The 23114-nt window shown below is 39.7% G+C and overlaps 1 protein-coding gene across 1 annotated transcript in view; it reads left to right on the top strand.

Annotated features, from left to right (window-relative positions):
- NLGN4X (neuroligin 4 X-linked) overlaps positions 1 to 23114 on the top strand; it is a 458026-nt gene that overhangs the window by 14284 nt on the left and 420628 nt on the right. Inside the window, exon 3 of the mRNA XM_082609694.1 lies at positions 13158 to 13245. The gene's annotated coding sequence lies outside the window, so the exon portion shown is untranslated. The remainder of the gene's footprint in view (positions 1 to 13157; positions 13246 to 23114) is intronic.

Below are 23114 nucleotides of genomic sequence, written 5' to 3'. Positions count from 1 at the left end.
AAATATACAGTTATATTGGGTGCTAGGGTGTCAACACATGAATTTTGAGGGCATACAATTCAGCCTGTAACACATGGGAACAGTACGTAGTAACCCCCACTGAATGCAGCTACAAAATCTGGACAGGTAGCTGAAGACCCTAACCGTGAAATGGACAGTACATATCTATCAGAATGGCCAAACACAAATAAATAACAGTGGATTTATACTATAGCCTTAATGGCGAGACTACCATCACAGGCATTCACAGAATATTTATATGCACTAAGACAGTACTACTGAGCCTTCCTTTCTCCAGCACACATTTGCCATATCCCCAATAATGTCCTATTGCTACCCTAAACCTTGCCCCGATGGCTTCACGTATAGTCTGGGTCCTGGCAGCGGCCGTGGCTCAACTGGTATACCAAATAGCCAGTACTACTGGACACCATCATCGGAGACCAGAAAGAGTCCACAGCACCAGCTTCTGCCCCAACACAAGTTGCATTATTAGCCACCACCCTGCATAGTGCCCTTCAAAGGAGATGCTCATGACCTTGCCCCTGGAAAGGGTTGGGGGAAGAGGTTCTGCAGCTTTTGCCCTTCAAGTGTAACTGTAGGTTTAAGCGATGACTCTGCAGACCACCTCTGTATTGCACGTAGAACCAGCAAAAAAATTACGGCAGAATCTGGGAACTTTAGAGTGGTGTTCCACCCCACCTGTCCTAGCTCATCTTAATGCAGCTGTGGGCAGTGTCTGGCATCGTTTATTGGACATAAGAACTCTGTGATAGAGACTTCCGCGGTGGTCCGGCGGTGAAGACCCCGTGCTTCCACTTCAGGGAGTGCGGGTTCAGGCCCTGTTCAGGAAACCCAAGATCCCGCATGCTGCAGTGCGGCCAAAAAAAAAAAACACAAACAGTCTGTGATGGATGCTAAGTTGAGACGGATGCTGAGCCAACAGTCAAAATCATGCAGGTTTTGAACTTGCCAAGAGTGTCCTGTGCAAACCAAAAAGAATGGTTACCAGATGGACAAGGGATTGGAAAAAGCAGACTGTCGTGGAATACCCGAGATCAGTGGTTCTTAACCCTGGGGGGGAATAGATGTTAATTACGATTTGAGAATTTGCTGAAAGTTACTGAGAGCTCCCCAAGAAGAATGCACCTGCACTCAACGTTTTGCCTAGAATTGCAGAGTTCAGGCCGTCCCGAATTCTATCCACGGATTCCTTAGGACAGTAACTCTTCAAAGATGCCTATGGCATCTTGTTGTTACTAGTGTTATTACGATAATTTACTGTCACTACTGTCATTTAGCAGGCGGCAGCCAGGAATGACTAAACAGTTCCGCGGCGTCCATAACGTGGAAACAGAACGTAAGTTTAAAAAAGCAAAAAAAAGGATCGTACCATTTCCCACGCAACTTTGAAATATCCCTCTAAGTATCTCTTTACATAAAAAAGCTCTCCATAATTATCTGAACCTAGAACCTAACTGCATTTTATATCTAAACTCAAGGCGTATTTTTTTTTTTTTTTGCACCGTTACAATAGGCATTTTCCAAGGAATTTTCAATTTTCAATTTTCAAGGAATTTCCAATAGGAATTTTCCAAGAGCACAGCTGCCAAGTAATTAGAGGGAAACTTGCGGTTTATTTGTTTGGAAACGTACCAAGAGTTGTTAACAATTTTAGAAGAATTCCAACACTGCTCGTGGTATTTGAGTCTCTGGCACAAGCAGTTTAACCCCCAAAGCTTTGGACCACTTCATTATGTCATATGGTGACAATACATACCATACGGTCACATATTACTTTCCATTTATTTCTTTTTTATACTGTAATTAGGGAATTTACTGTTCTTATTATTATTTTTTTTTTTTTTTTTTTTTTTTTTTTCTTTTTGCGGTATGCGGGCCTCTCACTGTTGTGGCCTCTCCCGTTGCGGAGCACAGGCTCCGGATGCGCAGGCCCAGCGGCCATGGCTCACGGGCCCAGCCGCTCCGCGGCATATGGGATCCTCCCAGACCGGGGCACGAACCCGTATCCCCTGCATCGGCAGGCGGACTCTCAACCACTGCGCCACCAGGGAGGCCCTGTTCTTATTATTATTAAATAATAAGTTATAGCATAATGAGTAAGAGTGGTGGTTTCATATTTCATCATTTATAACCTTTGCGGTCTTGGGCGATTCCTTTACCTTTGAGCCTCAGTTTCCTGATCTATAGAATGATGATAAAAAGTGACTTACCTCTTAGAGCTTTTGAAAATTCAGTGAGTTACTATTTTGTGTGTAAAGCATTTGTGCCTGACACCTAGTAAACACTATATAAAGTTAGCCATCAATATCGTTATTATGAGTTATTAATATGAATCAATATATCAATGTGAGAATAACAGGTGTAGTTCAAATATTTGTTATGTAACAATATGCAAGCAATATATAAAATACTGTATATACATGGGAGATTTTTGTCTCTTAAGGTTTAGAACAACTGTTCTCAAAATTTAGGTAGACCCATGTTGAGAGGCTTTAGGAAAATTGCCTTGTAGTGAGAGATTTTTTTTTTTTTTTAAGTCCTACCTTTAACAAGACAGGCATACTTTACTCCTCTTTCATGAAATTTGTTTTGTTCTTGACGTCATTGAAATGTTCCTCCAACCTAGAACATTCTTCTTTTCTTTGACTCGGTACGTGAGTCCACTTCCTTCACATTTACTAAGCGTTGATTGAAAGGGTTGTCCTTACCAGAGATGTCTTTAGCCTTCAATATTGAAAAACAGTTTTGCTCCAACAAAAGAAACTTCCTGGAGTCCCCTGCAAACAATGACCATGCCACTTTTCTTCACGGGGCTGTTCATGACGTCTGTGGTTACCATGTCTGCTTGCCTCACATGCCACTGGGATTGCAACCTCGCCCATCAACAGTGTGTTAAAATCAATCATTTTCTTCCTCTGTGTTCTCCTAGGGACCCCAATGCACCCAACCTACTAAAACGGTGATATTTCAGCATCTTGGTGTTGCACAGTCTGTCTTGCTGAGAAGCAGATATGATCTTTGATTTCTGCTGGTAAAAGTTGGCAACCTTTCGACCAAAGAGATTCTGAGAAATGGCATGGATTAAATAACTTCTTGTTATAAAAGTCAAATCATGCATTATTTTCTTGGCTCTGTTTTAGGGAATAGAACCAAGAAATTTTGTTAGTTATGTATAGTCACCTTCCCGAAGGAATATAGATTGCTTCCATTTTTTTTTCTTACTCTTTGGTTCTCATCAGGTTAACTAATTCCTGTTTGCCCTCCATCAACCCAAATGAGTCTTCTTTAGAATCCATAAGTTTCAATATAGGATGTGGATACTGTTCTGTGTTTCATGATCCTTGAAGTGTGTAGATCCACTGTCTGTCTTTCTTTTTTTTTTTCTTTTTTTTTTTTTTTTTTTTGCAGTACGCGGGCCTCTCACTGTTGTGGCTTCTCCCGTTGCGGAGCACAGGCTCCGGATGCACAGGCTCAGCGGCCACGGCTCACAGGCCCAGCCACTCCGTGGCATGTGGGATCTTCCCGGACCGGGGCACGAACCCGTGTCCCCTGCATTGGCAGGCGGACTCTCAACCACTGCACCACCAGGGAAGCCCCACTGTCTTTCAGTATCAGGGAAGAGTGAACTCTAATTACTCATCAGAAAAATAAATTCCACAGGGTCTCCTGCCCAAGTTCTCATCAGGCCCATTCTGAAGACTTAATGAGGATTAATTGAAGAAGAAGTAGCCCACCTACCTTTTAGATTTCTAAAACATCAAGGATTTGCTGTTCTCCGTTTATTTGGACAACATTTTCTTGAATGGCACCAAATGGCGGTGAAGTTTAGCTTGGATACTGTGTCATCTGCTTCTGTTTAGGATACAGCACATGGAGACATGGTGCATCTGCTGGATGAGCTCACGGTCTTGGAGAGAAGACTGGACCTAAAGGTCTGGGAGCATGGAGAATGCTTTACCTCCCCCACCCACCATGCTGCATGTTAAGTGATGGATCTACTATGAACTCAGTGGTGCCCAATCCTAGCAGGCAGTATCCTAATTAATTGAAGACATGCCGTGTTCTCCAGTCTCAGAAAAAGAGATAATTCAACGTTAGTTTACAACTACTTTACATACACCATTCTTTTTTTTTTTTTTTTTTTTTTTTTTCGGTACGCGGGCCTCTCACGGTTGTGGCCTCTCCCGTTGCGGAGCACAGGCTCCGGACGCGCAGGCTCAGTGGCCATGGCTCACGGGCCCAGCCGCTCCGCGGCATGTGGGATCTTCCCGGACCGGGGCACGAAGCCGTGTCCCCTGCATTGGCAGGCGGACTCTCAACCACTGCGCCACCAGGGAAGCCCCATACACCATTCTTAAAGCATGCCTCATGTGGCTCTTCTGTTAAGTACAGTGAACATTCGGATAGGCACTTTGTGATGAATGGATCATTTTTTAAAATCTCTGTTACAATTAAAACTAACTGGGAACATGAGGTAAATGCCCATAAAACAACGAACGGTAAAAGTCTCAGTATTTACCTGTTCCTTCAGAGCAATTACAAGAAATGCTTCAGGGTATTATTGGGGTCAGAGCTACCTTGATTAGTAAAAAGCCTCGTAAACAAGGATGGACCTGCAGAGTGATTGGGATTTACCTCCAAAATAAAGAAGAAGAGAAGTTGTTTCACAGAAGAAAAGGATAAGATGACCAACGGCACAGAGAATGAGAAGAGAATGCTTTGAGGGTCCTCACTTAAATCAGCCTGATGCAAAAAGAGCCCAGTCGTGGAGAAGCGGTCAACATGAGTTTGTCCAAGTAGAGTCGTCAAAGCTGAAATAGACCTAGAAATCTCAAAATTTGGTTCTATAACTGGACAGTGGAAGAGCATAGTAAGGTTTGGAGCAGGGTATTGGCATGTAAATAAAACACTTCAATAAAATTAAGCTCAGAGGTCATTGCCAGTAGACAGAAATAAGAAAACGTCTGTAGTCAATGAAGTTCATTGGGAGGCCACTGGCGTCCTTCACTCAAGAAGGTGAGGAGAAGTCAAGGCAGGATGCGTGGACAGGAAAAGTGTAGGGTTTTTGTTGCTACCCATATGGCAGACTGTTTCTACCAAAGCAACATTCCCACTGGAGAATACGTAAAAATTCTGGATAAGGCGTGGCAAACATTCTTTAAAACACACAGCAGCCGCATAGCACAGGGAGATCAGCTCAGTGGTTTGTGACCACCTAGAGGGGTGGGATAGGGAGGGAGGGAGGGAGGGAGGGAGACACAAGAGGGAGGAGATATGGGGACATATGTATATGTATAACTGATTCACTTTTTTATAAAGCAGAAACTAACGCACCATTGCAAAGCAGTTATACTCCAATAAAGATGATAAATAAAACCACACACACACAGCAGATTATAAGAAAGTAGAAGTAATTAATTGCCAGGGGGAGAAATGTAACAGGACAGGGAATAAGAGTGTTCAGAGGACTCAAAACTTCTTTGAGGGGATTAGACATTTCCACTTGTAACAAAGGGAGTACACAAGACCTTGATCTTACACCAAGGATGGAGTAGAAATTGAGATCCCTTTTTGCAGCCAGGAACTCAGAAGGCTCTTTTGCCAGTCAAACATTGCACTAGAAAAGAAAAACCCACCTGCTAAAACAAGGAAATAAGAAGAAAATATACACAGGGGACTTCCCTGGTGGTGCAGTGGTTAAGATTCTGTGCTCCCAATGCAGGGGGCCTGGGTTTGATACCTGATCAGGGAACTAGATCCCACATGCATGCTGCAGCTAAGAGTTTGCATGCCACAACTAAGGAGCCCGCATGTTGCAGCTAAGGAGCCCTCGAGCCGCAACTAAGACCCGGCACAACCAAATAAATAAATAATAAAAAAATAAATATTTTTAAAAAAAGAAGAAGAAGAAGAAAATGAACTCTTCTGATCTGAAATCCAGGTTGGAACAATGTTTCCTCCAAGACTTTGTAACTATAGAACTGTTGTTGCAGAGTTCGGGAGGTTAGACCTCACATTTCTTGCACGATTTAAGAAGACCCAAGACAATAATAACATGATTACCTTGAAATGCCCTAGTGTTGTGAGGACACAGGGTGCCTGGCACCTGGAAAGTGACTCTTCCTTAGATGGATGTATGCTCAAAATGAGCAGAAGGCTTCTCACAGGTAAAGCACACGTTAACATAAGTACACAAACCCAAATTACAAAACGCACAAGGGGACCAGCTACTAGGAACAAGAGTTGGCTGTAGAAGCACACAGCAGGTGAGATCTCTAAGAAATTAATATTTGCACCACGCCCATCGTCCTATCCCCAGTAAACTATATCAATTTCCTTCATCCTACTCCCAATAAAATGTTTGTTTTATACAAATTATAGTAACTTCCTTTGCCCTGTACCTAAAAAATATTTATACCATCTTCCATCACACTAGTCCCAATAAACTCTATGTACCAACGTCTATCATCCTGTCCCCAATAAACTATATCAAATTCTTCCATTATCTTTCTCCAGTAAAGTATTTATACCAATTTCCATCGTCCTATCCCCAATAAACTCTTTCTCCTGGGGGTGATTCCATGACTGGAGCAGCTGTACCTTCTGAAACCACATCCTCACCTACAGCCTCATTGCATCCATTAGCTGCCTACCTTGGTCCAGCCATACTTGCTTGGACTACCAAGGTTGGCCGAGTCCTGAGATGAGCTCTTGACCAACCTACTGCCAAGAAGCCAGGCAAAGCCACAGCCCTGGTCCAGTGATGGGGACGGAGGGGTCTCCAGTCTTTGAAGGGAAATGAACACCTTGGATGAGAACCTAGTACACAGGGTACTGGTTCAGACCAACTGCACAAGACATCGGGCGCTCCATCGTGGACAGTTGTGTAAAGACTCTTGCTTAGATGAAGCAAACATCCGACGTAATGTTGTGTCTGTAGACAGCCATATAAGTCATCACTCTTTTTCTACGTTCCTTGTGATTCATCCTCTCTGATTTTATCACGGTCCTTCTATGCCTACTTATACTCTCCATCTGTTATAGACCCTTCCAGAAATGAGTTCTACATCCTTCCTGCCTGGTGTGTAAACAGTGAGTCCTTTTGTCATAAAACTATCACCTTCCAACTTTCAGGAACGTGTCCTGGTTCTGGAATTCTGGAATACATGAACAAGAAAATATGTATCTCCATTGCCACGATTTTATAATAGTCATGACGTATTGCTTCCTTAAACTTTCCAGAACGATCAACACTTACCCTATAGCTCCCTAATGACCGTTGTTTTTTCAATTTTATACTGAATTGTTAGAAGAAAATCAATCTTCTGTTACCCTGTCACCTTTCCCAGGGAAAAATTGATGCAAAGGCACCTTGAATATTCTTGAGATTGTTGATTTCGGATCTTGAGTGTTGCAGACATAAATTTTGGCTTGTGATTCTCTAATGTCAGAGGGCCTTGAAATCATATTGTTTTTGTGGTTTGGAATGCATCTTAGATTTGGGACTACTATCAGGTATGTTTCAGGTTGGCTTTTAAGTGCTCATGGAGTTCTTGGAAGTTTATCTCTTGCAAAACTTTCTGAAGATAGTCAGAGGCAATGCATAGCCTAGCTTTGTTGGTCTTTAAGGGTAATGAAACCTGTTTTCGGTGAAAGAAATGCAAAGTACATACCCAGGAGAGGTAAAGCCATGGATGTTGATGTGCAGGGTAAAATGATTTTTAGCAGAGTAGGACTGGACAGATTAAAAAGTTTAAAAACTGGCAGGTAAAATCCTGCTAAGTATATAAAAATTCTTTATATTAGATGAAAAAATATGGTGCAAATTAATGTATGTAGAAAAGTAACTTTTGTGTTGGAAAGGCGTTAAAAGGATTATATATTCCTCTTTTATTTGCATAAAGGAAATACTGGATGGGTGCATAAAAATCTTACCTGGAGAAAACAAAAGTATGAGCATGAAATATCAAAAGAAACATTCATGAGTTTTGAATTATCTGGATGTCTCACTCATTTTAACATTAAGTGAAATTTAAAATTTAAAAAGTGGTATGTAAAAGTGATTTTTTTAAAAAGAGGTGGGTTAAGTTATTAATTCCTAGAATTCTAGTGGAAATCCATTACTCGGACATAATTCTGACCACCATGGAAGAATTGATTTAAAACAGTTCACATTTTGGAGTTAGGTACAATTCACACACTTTGCAGGGTCGCTCATACTCACACAAGGGGGAACTTTGAGCGTTTCCACTTGATTTTAGGCAAACGATCAGTTGATATACTATGTTTTTGTAGCTTGAGATTCTCCACAGAAAATTACTCAGGCAGAATAAATATTCTTGGAAATGAAATTTTGCACATAAAATCCCAATCCTTGAGGCTGCAGATAAGGAGGTTTCTGACTTTGGAATATTCAAAGACTATGTCCACATTCTCTGACAAGCTCTCAAGGGAAGAACGACAGACAGGCATGGACTGTAAGTTGGGTGTCAAGAAAGCTCAGTTTCAGAATAAGTTGGCATTTACATAAATGCTGAGTACAACAGAAAATGTTCATAATTTTATAGTTCTAACAGAGTATTTTGGTAGAATTGTATAGTTCTACCAATAACACAGCCTACTGCTTGCTGTACAAGACATAGTCTTCATTGCAGGTGAAGAGAACAAAGCTTAGTCGGTCTGCAACTTCTCTTCAATGGGACTGACTGTTAGGCTGGACAGGAGAATACGAGCCTGGTTAGATAGGGGTGAAAGTCGGGGAGCTCCTGAAAGTGGCCTGCCCAACATTCATTGTCCTTTCTCTCAGACCGAGTGGTCCTCTTGCTTTGTTCTGAGTGGTAATGTCTCCCAGTAGAAGAGGACTGCATGGTGTATCTTCCCATGAAGCTAAGTGATATCATTGCTTTGGCTTCCACAAGGGTGCCTTGACCTGAAATGGATTTAGCTGACTTCTCCCTTTTATTCTCTCCTTTTCCCTTCTTCCTGCCTGCGATGGAGACATGGCTGGAGCTACAGCTGACATGTTGTGACCATCAAGGAAAGAGAGACCAAGAGAATGGCAACACATGTAACTTTGACATTCCAGGACCCCTGAGCCAAAGTAGATGCGTGTCTTCCTCCAGAATTCTGGTTAAATGGCAACAGAAACAATTCATTTAATAATCCCATGAACAAGAGCTAACTTTTCTTCAGTGTCTGCTCTGTGTCAGGTCTTTCTCTAGAACCTTCTCCTGTACTTATATTTAATCCTTACAGCATCTTTATGAAGTAGATACTGTAATTATGCCATTTGACAGATGAGGAAATGCAGTGTTAGCCCACATTAACACAGGAACTAAGAATTTTGTCATATATCTTTGAAGAGCTTTGACCAATGGGAAAGTAGGAAATACATAAAGATGACGTAAATGTAACACCTTCTTTTTTTTGGACCTCAGTTCCAAAAACGTACATGAAACGTGAGTCTTGACTCACGACCTACTCTCATCATTAGTCTAGAAATGGCTCATGCATTTCTTGGTGTGTTTATAGTCGTCAGAGAGGCAACCACACAAAAACAGAACCTTAAAAATAACCTACATGCTGTTATCTGGTCCCCCACCCCACCTCCTTCTATTCCTCTATCCAGGGAAGCGTGTGTCCTCGATCCTGTGTTCATCCTTCTCTTGTTTTCTTTTGTATGTCGTCTTACTGCATAAATAAATGCTCCTCTTACACACACACATACCCAGAATGACAGAGATGTAAAAGTAAAATACAAGGCAGTGCAGTGGACCCAATAAAACAAGGACACATCAAAAGGAAGAAGCATGTAGACATCCCTGGAGTAGGTTAGCAGCGTTTCGGTGAAGGGGTGATATTTAAAAACTGAACTCCAGAGGAAATCGATGGGGCGGGGGCTTGAGCGGCACTGGAAGAAGGTGGGAAAGCTGGTGAAGAAATAATTAACTGGGGAGAGTGTGGAGTTATGAAATCAGTTGGCTTATCTGAAAAATGGGATTTTTTTTTTCCTGTAAGAAGTAACAGAAGTAGGAATAGGACCACATCTTTATCCTCCTGACTTTGGGTTCTTCCACTTCCATGTGATTCTGTCAACGCCTGTTACTGCTCTGAGCACAGAATCCCTGAACTAAATCTCGATTTGACCTTGATGTGCAGGCTAGTCAGGACTATATTGATATTATTTGAAGCCATTGGTTCCCATGACAACTCCATTTTCCCCCCAAATAATTTATTCGCCCCCAATTCTACAACATAGCTGGGCATGGCCGTTTAACCCAAGGGGCCTTACAAGTTATTTAAATCATCTTAAAATGTAATGAGCTCTCATTCACTTAGGCTAAGAACAGACTTCATGTGACCTGTAGAAATTATTTTGTTGAGCTGATGCGTATAGGGAGGTGCGATAAAAGCAAACTTCTCCAGCCTCTGAGGGAGTTGTCTCAGCGAAGAAGAATTCCTGGAAACGTGGAAAAGCTCCAGGGCTCTTTCACGTAAATGACTTCTTGCAGAATAAGAGCAGCTGCAGCTTAAAGTAAATGTTGGTCGTTTTTCCAGTGTCTGTATCTTCCACATTTATTTTCCTGAAAACTGAATATTCTCCTAAGAGAGTGACTTTCACGGTTACAGCCAGGGGTAGGGGCCTCTAAATTTGCACCCCCTGCTGCGAAGCAGACGTCTGGACAAAATAGCACCTGAGAGATTGGTCAGGGATTCTTCCATGAAGTCATATCCTAGAGTTGAAGAGTTCTCTACAGTGTTAAGAGGTGCAATCGTAGAAACTTAGCTTCTTTTTTTCTTGAATACTAAGCCAGCACTTGTTATTTATCAAGGATGCTACAGATTGGCTGTGCTGGGTATGGTACTTACTGTAGATGTATGTGCATCTGAGGGTTTATTGATTTTATTATAGAATGCCCTGGGTATGGCTGTGCTGGGTATGGTACTTACTATAGATGTATGTGCACCTGAGGGTTTATTGATTTTATTATAGAATGCCCTGGGTATGGCTGTGCTGGGTATGATACTTACTACAGATGTATGTGCGTCTGAGGGTTATTGATTTTATTGTAGAACGCCCTGGGTATGTGAACTAGGAATGCATTTTAGAATTCAGATACGCGGGAATCTATTTGAGTAGGGAAAGTAGGTGAGAGCAAGAAGAATCAGCATGTGAAGCTTCTGATGGGGAGGTGATAAGGCAGGACTATCGATCTGTGTGTTGTTTACTGGATGAGCCAGAGGTATTAAGGCCAAGAGCCGCACTGGTTGAAGTTGCTGTCTTGTCTTCCAGGTCAGTACTCTGTGTAGCATAGCTGTGTCTTCGTTCTTCGGATGGTGAATATTTGGCTGTCTGTTTGGAAAACACCAAAACATAGTTCCCATTTGTGAAAAAATAAAGTTTCAACAACGTGTTACGACAACATTTATTCTAGTTTTATAGGCAGCTGCCATCGCTGGCAGTTGTCAGAATATTGGAACTCAAATATTAGTGGAATGTCTTACTTGAAAAATACCGATTCTGCGTTTCTAGTATTATGCTGTGTACATTATTACGGTAGCATAGCTGCAGAGTCGGCTGCTGTTTCTTTGAAGTCCCTTCACATTTGCTTATTTTTAAAATATGTTTCTTAATTCCACACTTTTCCCAAAGGATGGATGATAATAAATCATTCTCATTTTATTTATTAAATTTCTTGCTCTTCTTAGCTAAGCTCTGCGATTGCACGCTCATACTCTCATGCCAGAATTCACTGATTTTTGTTTTTCACTTTCAGTTTTGAATCAAAAATGAATTGTATTGATTCCCAAGCACTGTAATCTACTAGCTTCAGTTTTCAATAAGATGAGAGATTTTATTGACTCTGAAATGAAAAGAAAATGCACAATTCTGTCAAAGAATTTGGAACTTGAGAGTGTGTTACTTCCACTCCCATTAACATTCTTCAGCCCATAATATGGATTGAAAACCCACAATGTAGTTATAAACGTTAAACCATAAATTATAACCATTCCATTTTGTGTGAATATGATATAAATTACAAAACAAAGATTTTACATCTTATATGAATGTTATGTAAATTATAAAATAAAGGTTTTACATAAACATTATAAAAATTACAAGCACCCTAGTACTGAGCATGGGTCTTTGTGGCTCACAAAACGTGATAAGAGGAGACAGGCTTCAGAGAAAGGCGTGCAGGTGTAGCAGCTGGAGGACAGCATTGCCTTGGGGAAATAATCAAAATAACGTCCCCTTAAAGGCGTGGCCATCTAGGGAAAAACGGAACAAGGAGAGAAAATTAATTCCCCTTCCCAGACGCAACCACCCCACCACAATCATCCATTAAAAAGACCACATTTTAGAACAGTCACCGTAGAAAGTGATCTAGACCTAGAAGCTGTCTTCACAAAATGCCGAGGAACAGGAAGAAAAATCCAATGAAACAGTGCTGTCCAATGAAGACAGGATATGTGAACCAGCTGATGAAAATTCTCACTATAAGCAGAAAAGTAAAAGTAGCAAAACTCTACAGCACATCCAAATCCCAGGAAATTCCAAGACAACAGTATTTCTGCAGAACCCCAATGTGGTCAGTGAGCTGCCCCTGGTCTGGCAAACGCCTCCGCATGCCCCTGCTCGCAGCCGGAATTCCAGGTGTCGGCGGTTCCATTGGTTTCCCTTTAAGCCTCTCTTTTTCTGAAAGATGACGCTTCTCCAAACACAAAGCACGTCCAGCATGTGAGGAGAAAATCCAAATATGTAAAACTCAAAGTTGTCTGCTGCGCTTTTTAGCGAAAATGTATAAAACTAGGCAACAAAGAATCTTACTCCATTGCCCTAATGCTTATCAGAATAGGAATGTCACAGCTGCAGAAGTCTTGAAAAGGAGATGCCGGGTATTTCCAAAGTAATATTTGATTAGAGAGGGTTTAAGAAGCGAGACAATGAAGTTATCTTACTTTATTCATTGTGCATCTCTGAATGGATTCTGGGCGATATATGACTGATAATGATAGAGTGTTTCCATGTGACTAATTCCAGTTTCTCTCTCTTTTTGTCCTTTCTCCCTCTTCCATATGAATAGTTCTAACTCCCGTTTGTTTCTCTCTCGCTTTCTCTCTTTCTTTAGAAAGCCTTGGTGGTACCCACGAACACTGCAGTTCTTTCCCCGTGCACCTCTCGTTCTACCAAGCCTTGAGAAGTTCCTGGCTGCCTGGGTAAGTTTCATCATATTCACCCATATTTTACTAAAGTGACGATGGCAAAAGGGAAAGAGGACCCAGTTGAAGGGTGGCTACAGTGGTGGGCAAAGCCTCTGGTGATGACCAATTAAGACCGTAAGCTAGGACATTCAGCGATGATGCTGATGGTCGTCGGTGAGATAGCACTTCCGTCACCTTTGTGTGTAATTGATGCTGACATACTCGTGATGGCTCCTTAAATGTGAAGTCTCATGGGAAACTTGGGAAAGTAACGTGCAGTAAAAGGGACTCCAGTCACGGCTGGGTCTTCACTCCCTACGGGGAGTTCAGACCTCAGTCCATCCCCTCGTCAGTCCATCCCCTCGTCAGTCCATCCCCTTGTCAGAACATCAGAGACTCTGACAGTTACTAACACTGAAAGGATAGCTTGAGACTAAAATGACTCTTAGCTCTGATTCTCAACCATATGATAATATGCAAATAGACATTCATTTATAAACACGTGCTTTAAAAAATTAAATGGAATCATTATTGAAGACCCGTTTATGATATGCACATTCCAATTCAATTTTATATAAATCTAAATTCTATATAAGTTTTATTCATTTTACAATACTGATTTAAGACACATTTGTTGAGTGTGTACTGTGTGCTAAGAACAAACTATTCCTAGGGAAACCATAATTTTTTTTTAAAAAAAAACTTTTTTTGTAGCTTGACATTAGTTGAAAGTTGTGAGAATGCTACAATCAGCATACCTTCTGTCCAGATTTATCTAGTGTGATATTTTGCCCCATTTGTTTTATTTTTGCTCTTCAATATCTTAGTATATTAGGACTATTAGTCCTTTATCTGTAATAAATAGTGCAAATATTTTCTCCTCATTCATCTTTGTTTTTGATTTTATTTATGGAATTTTATACCATGTGAAGGTGGGTTTTTTTTAATGTAGTCAAATTTATCAATCCCTTCTTTTATTAAATCTGGGCTTTGCATCATTGTTAAGAAAGCCATTTCCCTACACCCAGCTCATAAAAGAATTTTCCCACTTTTTCTTCTAGTACTTTTGTGGTTTCGTTTCTTTTTACATTTACATCTTGGGTCCACTGGGGATTCATTCTTGGGTACGGTGTAAGGAATGAATCTAATTTTTATCTTCTTTCAAATGGCTGCAGACATTTACAATATAGCCATTCATTAAAACATCCATTATTCCCCAAATGATTTGAGATCCAGCTTCATCCGATACTAGATTTCTATATATCCTTGGGTCTATTTCTCTTATTTTCTACTCCATTCCATTCCATTCTTTGTTTTTTTGTGCCAGTTCAACATCATCATCATTATAAAGATGGTGTATATTCTAATATCCAGTGTAACTCCACCCCCCCTCGTAGATCTTCCTTTTCAGTATAAAAACTGCTTTTGGTTTTCTTTACAGCATTTTTTTAATTGAATATATTTGACGTAAAACATTGTGTACATTTAAGGTGTACAACTTGTTGCTTTGATACGTTTATATAATATACTGTGATTGCCACTGTAGTGATATTTATCACATTACAAAATTATAATACAGTACTGTCGTCTGTATTTATTATACTGAACATTAAATCTCTGTGGCTTATTTACTGCTCATGGCAGGTTCGTAACCTTAAACAACATCGATCTTATCCCCCAACCCCATTCCCCGGTAACTGCCATTTTACTCTCTGATTTTTACGAGTTTGACATTTTTAGATCCCATGTATAAGATTAATCAGACCATACTTGTCTTTCTCTGTCTGACGCATCTCACTTAGCATAATGTACTCAAAGGCCACCTGTGTTGTCACAAATGCGGGCTATCTTCTTTTCTCTTGGCTGAATAACATCCCATTGTTTATATATATACCAGATCTTCTTTATTTATTCATCTGCTGATGGGCAGTTGGGTTGTTTCCATATCTTGGCTACTGTGAATAATGCTGCAGTGAACAGGGAAGTGCATATATCTCTTGGAAATAACTGCTTTCATTTCCTTTGGGTATATTCCCAAGTAGTGGAATTGCTGGATCATATAGTAGATATATTTTTAATTTTTTGAGGAGCCTCCGTATTGTTTTCCATGGTGATTGGGTAAAACATGCTTTTTAAATGAAAACAATGAGAATTGGTGGGACCCTTTAGGTCCAAAACTACTGTTGAACTTGGAAGCTTAAAAAAAAAAACTTTAGAGGCATCAGCCTACCCAAGCACTCTTCAGTCCACTGACATCCTCTAAATACATTTGTATACATCCACGGGAATACACATCCATGTTCTATATTTGCACTGTACAAAGGAACAGCACTACCTTGATTTCTTAATTACTGATGACACAGGCTGTTAAATTTTCTCCTCTGTAATTGAACAGAACGAGCATTAGGGTTTTAGGTGGAAATGCTTTAGGATTGTCTTTTATAAACAAACAAAGACATGATAGCAAATTATAAGGCTTGCTGATATTCTATTCCACTGTCAAACCAAGGTAATTTAATGTTCAGTTAATTTCAGGAGGAGGGACGTGCTGACTCATGTAGTCCCCTGTTGCCCATTTATATGTATTATATCATGTAATAACCTCATCTGAACTGTAATGGACAAGTACATATTTAGCCAAACATTCTGTCTCCAAGTAGCCCATATGTCTAGAACAGATACTTCACGAGAATTTTTAAATGTGTAAGAGAGATTTAGACTATGTTTTTCGCTGTAAAATATACTCTCTTAAAAGCTCTCATTCGTTTATTGCCATAGGTAAAATTGATAATGAATTGTCAGTAAATAATTTTGAAAATTCCTTTGCAATTAAGATACTTGAATTCTTATTTTTAATTGTCCCAGTCAATGGATCATTAAAAGCTTTCTGATACATGTTCTGTTGACAATGATTAGGGATGCGTAAATGCAGTAAACTCCTGACTAATGGAATGCCACTGATCAAACCCCAAGATATTTTCTTTTTATTTAAAGAGATTTATAAGGAACAGGAAAATATTTTAGGGTTTAAAAAAATCAGACCCTAAAAACCCAGGATGCCTATTTTGTACTATTTCCTAGTCTTTTCAGTTTTCTTTACTATAAAAAAGTTGAGACTGAATTTTATTCTGAAAATATTACAAATGGATATATATCATTAATGAATTGTCATTAACGTATAGAATGGCCATATTTTCTTTTTTTTTTTAATTATTTAATTAATTTATTTTTGGCTGAATCGGGTCTACGTTGCTGCACACGGGCGGGCTTTCTCTGGTTGCAGCGAGTGGGGGCTACTCTTCATTGCGGTGCGCGGGCTTCTCACTGCGGTGGCTTCTCTTGCTGTGCACCACGGGCTCTGGGTGCATGGGCTTCAGTAGTTGCAGCACACAGGCTCCGTAGTTGCAGCACGTGGGCTCAGGAGTTGTGGCACACGGGCTCAGTTGCTCCATGGCATGTGGGATCTTCCCGGACCAGGGCTCAAACCTGTGTTCCCTGCATGGGCAGCCAGATTCTTAACCACTGTGCCACCAGGGAAGCCATAGAATGGCTGTATTTTCATTTTATAAATATGTCTTAATTTCTTTTGTAGAATGATATTAATTGTATTTGATCTAGACACATCATTTTTTAAAAAAAAATTGGGGTCATGCTGCGCAGCATGTGGGATCTTACTTCCCCGACTAGGGATTGAACCTGTACCCACCACGTGCAGTGGAATCACGGAGTCTTAACCACTGCACCACCAGGGAAGTCCCTAGACGCATCATTTTAGAACATATTGGTGGCATGTAACCCAATAAGGAAAAATACATTTATAAAAACAAGCTAATCTTTTTACGCTTATGACTTACAGAATTGGCAAATTGCTTAGCTAGTAGAATAAACCAATAAGAATATGAAAGAGCACATTTTCAATTGGGTATTTTTTTCAGAAAAAATATGATTAGCCTTCCTAGTTTCATTCTTGTTAAAGATGCTTATCAGATCATAAATGTCTTAAGCCAACAAATTTAAAGGTAGATCAAATAAAAGTGTCCTATGGTACCAGGCTAATTTTGGACAATTTAGCTGCTTATATTTGCCTGCACCATATTTTGCACCTGTCCTGCGGAGTTTTGAGTTATTCTGTCCTCTGGCCCGTCATCTGCAGGACACTGGATTGGAATTAAGGGACGGATTTCTTGTTTTGAATCAACCTCTAATGATCCCCAATTACCAGTGCCCTGTTTTCTCACCCGTAAAATGACATCTGGGCTGGTCAACATCCAAGACAGTGGATTGGTTTTGTCATCAGGTAGAAATGGCTACGTCATACTCTTTGCCGAGAAGAAATGAAGGCTTAGCTGGAAACAGTACTGATCATTTAGTCTACAGGGGAGCTGAACGATGATCTAGTGGTGTGCGCCCCAAACACCTGCTCCTGATGACCTCAGGTGTTGACTCTGTGTGTGTGTGCGTGTGCGTGTGTGTGTGTGTGTAGAAGGGAAGTTTGCCATATATGTGTAAGTCTATTCCTCAAGTACCTATTCTGTTGATTTGTTTCTCTGTCTTAATGCCAATATTACCCTGTCCTGATTTTTAGAGCTTGAATAAGTCTTGAAATCAGGTCGTGAGAGACCTCCAAATTGGTTCTTCTTTGTCAAGTTTTTCTGTTTTGTTTTTAGTTATTCTAGGTTCTTTAAATTTACATACAAATTTTAGGATAAGTTTATCAATTTTGACAAAAAGATATCCTGCTGAGGTTTTGACTAGGATTGTGTTGAATCTATAGATGGATTTGGGGAGAGCTGACATCTTGGCGCAATACCTAATGTTTCAACCCATGAACAAAGTAATAACCTTTTCATTTCTTTAGGTGTTCTTCAAATTCTCTCAGCAATTTTTCTGTAGTTTTCAGTACACAGGTCTTGCACACCTTGGTCCGAATTATCCCAAAATACTTCATACATTTGATGCTGTTGTAATTGAGGTTGTATTTTTCATTTCAGTTTTTGAGTGTTCATTGCTAGTATATAGAAATATAATTTAGATAGTGATCTTTTATCTTACAACCATGCTAAATGCACATAATGGTTCTAGTAGTTGTGTATATACCATTGGATTTTCTACACAGATGATCATGTCATCTGCAAATGCAGTTTTAATTCTTCCTTTCCGATCTGGAGGTTTAAAAGCTTTTCTTCCTTGTTTTACTGGGTAGAATCTTCAGTACATTGGTGAATAGAAGGGCTGACAGTGCTTCTGCACACTGTCTACTGAGCCGAAGTGTCAGACACAGCCGTTTCACACGAGAAACCCTGGTCTGAAGAGTGCAAGGTGCAAGGCCTCTGCACTCGGCACCCTATGAGCAAGGGACACTACACTAAGCACAAAGGAAAAAAAAAAAGACTGGCCTCCTTGGAGAACAAGCATCAAGTGCAATCCCTCTGGTCCTATTCTTAAAGAGTGGACACGTTGTTTCAAGGGCACTGATGACTTCTTGATACGTCAGTGGCTGGCCAGATATGTGGTTGGATCACATCCTGAGGTGACCTTGGTGGGGCATTCTGTACAGCCGTGTGGCTGACAGGGTCTTGGTCTGGTCATTCACCCAGAAATCAATATATCATGTGTGCATACTTTCTCTGTATATGGTAGTGACAGTCTCTGTGCTGACAGCTTTGGAATTATTAGTAAGATTCGTTTCCCTCCCATGACTTCATCCGTTCTCCCCTGTACCTTATACGTGCAGTGCTTAGCCAGGCAACAGAACCTCTTCAAATCTTCTTGCATATTTTGTCCCCATAGATACCCTGCCCTGTGCTTCTTCTGTTTCGGTCAGTTAAGACTCAGAAAAGACTGTTTCTTTTTGGTGAAATGTTACTCACCGGACCTGAACATCTAAAAAAATTAAAACTGGGAATCCAAAAAAAAAAAAAAAAAGTGCTGAGAGCAAACACAGTTGGCTTGTTTCTGATTTTATGGGCGAAGAGTCCACCATTAAGAATGCTGTTAGTTGCCTTTTATTGTGTGGAGCACTTGCCCTTACTCTTTTTTTTTTTTGAGCGTAATTTAAAAAATGAGGACTACATTTTGAATTTCAACAAATTTTTTGAAACTATTAAGACGATCTTTTTCTCTTTTTTAACTAGTTAATAGGACATTGATTTTGAATGTTAAAACATTTTTGAAATGATCCTCCTTGGTCTCGATTTATTATCCTTTTTACACTGTTTTAATACAGTTTGCTAAACATGCATTTAGAATTTCCAACTCTATGTTTATGAGGAATATTGGTCTGCAGTTTCCTGTTCTGTGCTCTGTCCAGTTTTGTACAACAGTATATTTTTATTTTTCCAGTCGTATATGGCAGCATATACTATTGTCAGGTTTTAGTTTTACGTGTATTATAAACTTCACAGTACATTCCTATCATTTTTGTTTAAACCATCATTTTTTTAAAATTGGGGTATAGTTGTTTTCCTGTGTTGTGTTTCTGCTGTACTGCGAAGTGGAGTTCCCTGTGCTATACAGGTTTTCATTAGTTATCTGTTTTATACATATTAGTGTATATATGTCAATCCCAATCTCCCAATTCATCCCACCCCCCCCCCTTCCCCCCTTGGTGTCCATACATTTGTTCTCTACATCGGTGTTTCTATTTCTGCTTTGCAAACTGGTTCATCTGTACCATTTTTCTAGATTCCACATATATGTGTTAATATACGATATTCGTTTTCCTCTTTCTGACTTACTTCAGTCTGTATGACAGTCTCTAGGTCCATCCACGTCTCTACAAATGACCCAATTTCATTCCTTTTTATGGCTGAGTAATATTCCATTGTATATATGTACCATAGTTTCTTTATCCATTCATGTGTCAGTGGACACTTAGGTTGCTTCCATGACCTGGCTATTGTAAATAGTCCTGCAGTGAATGTTGGGAGGCATGTGTCTTTTTGAATTATGTAAACCATCAGTTATTTTTAAAGATATTTAAATAAGAAAAAATGTATAGGTTTATCAAGGAGCTACTATTGTGTTCTTCACTCTTTTATGTAAATGCAGATGTCCATCTAATATCATTTTTCTTACGCCTGAGGGAATTCTTTGGACATTTATTGTAGTGCTGGTCTGCTGGTCATGAATTCTTTCTGGATTTATATATATGTCTTTTCTCCACCTTTGTTTGATTTAAAGATATTTTTGCTGGGTATAGAAATGTACGTGACTTGTTTTGTTGTGTTTTTTTTAGTACCTTAAATATGTTTGTTACATATTTAAGAAGTCTAAAGTTATTCTGATCTTTGTCCTTTATACAAAACATGCTTCTTTCCTCTGGTGCTTATGAAGACTTTGTCACTGGTTTTGAACAATTTGTTTATGACGTGTCTTGATAAAATTTTTCTCGTTTCTTGCACTCAGAGTTTGTTGAGATTCTTGGATCTATATAGGCTTCTAGCTTTTTTTAAGTTTTGAAAATTTCTGGCCATTATTTATTCAAATTATTTTTCAGTCCTCTTCTCTTTCCTTCGTGTATTCCAAACACCAATATATAAGGATACTTGATGCTGTACTACAGTTAATCTATACTTTTTTTCTGTCTTTGTACAGTTGACCTTTAAAGAACTTGAGGGTTAGGGGCACTGACTCCTGGGTAACCCCCTATAACTTGATAATTGGCTGTCCATATCCATTGTTCTGCATCTGTTGATTCAATCCACCAAACATCATGTAGCACTGTAGTATTTATTGAAAAAAAAATCCACTTATAAGTGGCCCCCAAACAGTTCAAACTCAGGTTGTTCAAGGGCCAACTGTATTTCATTTGGATCATTTCTGTTGCTATACTTCAAATTCTCAAATGTTTGAATGTATTGATAGAACATTGTAGATTTTACCACTTTGGAGTTGAGTAATTATTATTCCTATAAAAATGTTCGGTTTGATTCTGGGCTGTAATTAAGCTATTTGGAGGGAGATGGATGTCTTCAAGTCTTGCTTAGCATGTTTGGCAGGCAGACCCTGAGCAGTGCTCAGGCTACGGTGAATGATTTCCTTCTTACCAAGGCTGCACCTTCCTCAACACTCTGCAATGTCTTATGGTTTGTGGGACTCTTTTCCTTCCAACTAGTGGGGACAGGCAGTATTTGTGGTCCTCTGTGAGCACTGAGCAGTGTTCTACCAAGTCCTTTTGGAGGGGCATATCAGAGCGCTCATCTCATTTATTCCCCATCTTTCTGGAATCACTGTTATCCATTCATTGATATCCAATGTCCTGAAAGCCATTGCTTTACTTTTTGTTTCTGTTGGGAAGGTAACTCGCCAAGAAGTAGAAGTCTTAACTTTCTACCCCTCAAGTTATATAATTCCTCGTTAGGAGAAGATCTCTGTAACATTTCGTCTGGCTATGAGGATTATTGACTTTCTGTATTCGAGAGCATTTTCTACACCAAGAATATTGCCACCTGGCTACTTTCCCAGATGCAAAGATGTATTTGCTACTGTCTTCAGGCCCAGTTTCCCTTGGTTTTAGAGAAGGGATGTGGAGGAAGGGTTAGGAGGCTGTAGAGTCAGGGTCCAGAATCTATGGGTTTGTATCATGGCTCCCAGACTCACCTGCTGTGTTCCACTGGGGAACTTCCCGAAGCTTTCCACGCCTACATTTTCTTATGCATAATGTAGGAGTAACAGTAAAACTGCCTTGTAAGGCAATTGGTGAGCACTGTTTGTAAGACATTTGGACCAGTGGCTGGCACTTAATAAGTACCACGTATGGTTGTTAAAAAAAAAAAAAGGTAAATCCAAAAAGGAATTACAAATGTTGCAGCGAAATAATGGGAAAGTACTATCTGTGATTTCAGGAACCATTATGTAGACAAATAGCTCTCTCATTCCAGTTGTAATGGTTTTATCAATAAATTATGCTTAAATCTTTCATAGCATTATATCACATCAGTATTTTTTTTAAATGAGTCATCTTGACAAGGCTGAAATTAAATCATTAATCTTATTTTTAATCCAGAATTCTAATGATACTTGCTACTAAACACATAGAGTAATTACCAGCCCTCCAGCTACTCACTAACAAAAGGAAAAAAGAAAAGGGTTTTTTTGTGTTAGTGTGGAAAAAGGATGAACATGTACTTAAAAGGGAAATGTTAAATGATCTGACGGAAGAATCAGGTTAGTGTCCAGAAACTCAAACATTTGGTGGATTCAGGAGAGCACATTTTCTAAGATTTGCTGTTTGAAATTGAATGTATAGCAATTGAAACTGAATATGTTTCATGTGTTTCCCAGGAGGGCAGGTCAGAATGGTGAGGTCTCCCAACCCTGATGGTATAATCCAAACGTGGGAAGAACTAAGGGTAGCATTTTAATTACCCAGTCACTTTCTCTTTTTTTTATTTTTTAACTTATTTTTATTTATTTAATTTATTTTTTAAACTTTTTATTTTATACTGGAGTGTAGTTGATTAACAATGTTGTTTTCGTTTCAGGCGTACAACAAAGCGATTTATTTATACATGTACATTTATCTATTCGTTCAGATTCTTGTCCCAATTAGGTTGTTACAGAATATTGAGCAGAGTTACCCAGTCACTTTCGGCCTTGAATCCTTTTGCATATAAAGCTTAACCCTGCCATCTCCATAACTTCTTTATAATTCCAATTCAGTGGTTATAAAACAACATCATCCAGATGTAGGATACTGATGGATTTAGAGGAGACATGAGTTCAAGGTACTACATCAGGTGATCAGAACTGGACACATGGGTTGGGAAAACAGGGTTCTATAGTAGGACACTTACTTGGGCATTTTCTCTTGTCTGTATTCTGAAAGGTCAGTGTTTTTGGAGCAGGAAGTTTGGGTTTATGTAAGTTCTGATTCTCCAATC

This window comes from Mesoplodon mirus, assembly GCF_964341445.2.
Source record: "Mesoplodon mirus genome assembly, chromosome: X".
Taxonomy (NCBI): Eukaryota; Metazoa; Chordata; class Mammalia; order Artiodactyla; family Ziphiidae; genus Mesoplodon; species Mesoplodon mirus.
The sequence above is the reverse complement of the archived record's forward strand: the minus strand, read 5'-3'. Positions and strand labels throughout refer to the sequence as shown.